This window comes from Cebus imitator, unplaced genomic scaffold, assembly GCF_001604975.1.
Source record: "Cebus imitator isolate Cc_AM_T3 unplaced genomic scaffold, Cebus_imitator-1.0 Scaffold759, whole genome shotgun sequence".
In the NCBI taxonomy this organism is placed as follows: Eukaryota; Metazoa; Chordata; class Mammalia; order Primates; family Cebidae; genus Cebus; species Cebus imitator.
Window position 1 is genome coordinate 208,655 of NW_016108074.1, and position 2,610 is coordinate 211,264.

Genomic DNA, 2,610 nt, shown 5'->3' on the forward strand with positions numbered 1-2,610 from the left:
CATGGCAGAAGGCAAAGAGGGAGCAGGTGTTAACACTAGGTGAGAGGCAGCGATAGAGTGAGAGGGAGGACGTCCCAGACTTTTAAACAATCAGATCTTGTGTGAACTGAACAAAAACTCACTTATCACCAAGAGGATGGTGCTAAACAATTCAGGAAGGATCTGCCTCCATGATCCAATCACCTCCCATCATAGCCCATCTCCAACACTGGGAATCACATTTAAACATGAGATTTGGAGTAGACAAAATATCCAAACCACATTATAGATCTTTACAGTGGTTTTATCTCCAAGAAAGGAAAACAAATAAAATGTCCTTCAATTTGTCCTTTAATAAAATTATGTTAAATCCATACAGAGAAATGCTATTCATCAATAGAAGGAACAAAGTACTTATAGACAGCATGAATGAATCTCAAATGGATAGTGAAAAGTAAAAGAAGCCAGATGTGAAAAAATTAAATTCTATGATTTTATTTCTATGACATTCTACAAAAGGCCAAACTGTAGTGATGGAGAACAGATCAGTGGTTGCCAGGGGATAGAGATAGAGGAGGAGGTTGACTGAAAACAGGCAGAAGGCAAAATTTGGGGATGACAGAACTATTCTATAGCTTGATTGTGGTAGTACTTATACACTGCATGCATTTGTCAAAACTTGAACTGTAGAACAAAAGAGTGAATTTTTCTGTAATTGAATTATGCCTCAATACTAAAAATATTGTCATAGAGTAAACTGAGGCACTACAAAGTAATTCAGATGTGACCCAGCTGATTGAACTATTGCACATCAAAGAATCTCATGCCAACAAATCCAAGGTATGCTTGGATGCACACAATATTTACTCTGAAACAGCTAAGAGTGTTGGAAGGTATGTTCAGGAAGACAGCATACTTCAATTGGGTTACCTTGGAGGAACAGGCTTCAGTCTTCAATGCTGATGAATCATTGGTAAAGGTTTGGCTTAGGAACTGTTGAATTAAGTGAAAAAAGTAGCAGTGGAAAACTAAGCAATGGCTGTTACCAGTACCACCAAAGCATACTTTTTGTGAAGGAAGCCCCTTTACACAGCTGCAGCACACTGTCATCCTGTGAATCTTGGAATTTTAGGTGCCTATGACTCTCATCTGAGCTGAACGTGGAGGGGCTCCTGCCTCATCATTGGATTCTCAGCCTCGTGTTGCCCAACAGATACATCTGGTAATCTCTCGTCCTCCTGAGGTTTTCTTTCCCTATGTCATAGACTAATTTGTATAATTATATTCCTCATCTAGAGAAGATGATCCCAGCAGCTGAAATAAATATCTATTAGACCTCAAGGATCCCTTGCTGATGGAGGCAGAGCAGGGGGGGCGGAGGGCTGGCATCCATCTTCAGTATGGCTTCTGACCCAGCCACATAGTTCCTGACAAAAGTCTATAACCCAAAGCTTGAGCAACAGAAAAACATTTTCTATCACCTTTAGTGGGTAGACTTGAGAATAAATAGGCCAGACTTTATGGGTTTATCTTTATCAGTGGAGAAAGCAATAATCTCTCCATTTTTATTCATTCCTCAAGTTTTTCTTCTTCCCCAGACCCAAATTTCTGAATCAAAGACAGTCATCAGATGACTTGGAAAGAATAGCAGGAATCAGTTTTCCCTGGGTTTCAGCATGCCCCAAATTGAACTTAGTTCATTCAAAGCACTCCAAGCAAGGTCAGTACAACTTAAGAATCCCTGCTCCCCATGGGCTTTTTATCCTTTAAAAAAAAATTAGGTTGTTGTCAAAGTTGGTGGGGGGGGAGCTGGTGGCAGTGCCTGCAAGTCTATGGGCAACATACAACTCCAGTGCTGTGTACATCCTTCCATAGAAGAGGGGGAAAAATGAGTATCCAATAAGTTTTGGTACCAAAGGAAGTTGCCTTCACTTTGGTACCAACAACAAGTGCTCAATTGGTTAAGCTGTATACTTATATTTTAGCTATCAATTATGAAAAAGTAGTTTTAAAGACTCTTAGAAATTAGGTAGCAAATAAAAAAGCATTCAATAAAAGACAACAGTGAAACAATTTTAAAAGTTTTAATAAAGGTGATATAGATTTATATTAAGAAAATCTCTGGATACTGAGAACAGAGAAAAAGGCAGAAGAAATTATCATAGAAATCATGCAAAGAAATGCCCCTGAACAAAGAAGGGCATGATTATCCAACATAAGAGTCTCAGACAAAGGTGTTTTACTGTACACTTTCAGAATACCAAGAATAAATATAAATAGTAAATTCTTAAAACACACACACACACACACGACAACCAACCCAATAAAATATGTCCAAGGCATTTGAGAATACATATGGATGACAAATGAACACATACAAATGTGCTCAATGGCTGGGCACGGTGGCTCACACCTGTAATCCCAGCACTTTGGGAGGTCAAGGTGGGTGGATCACAAGGTCAGGAGATTGAGACCATCCTGGCCAACATGGTGAAACCACATCTCTACTAAAATACAAAAAAATTAGCTGGGTGTGGTGGCACGCTCCTGTAGCCCCAGCTACTCGGGAGGCTGATGCAGGAAAATCGCTTGAACCCGGCAGGCGGAGGTTGCAGTGAGCCGAGATCGCAC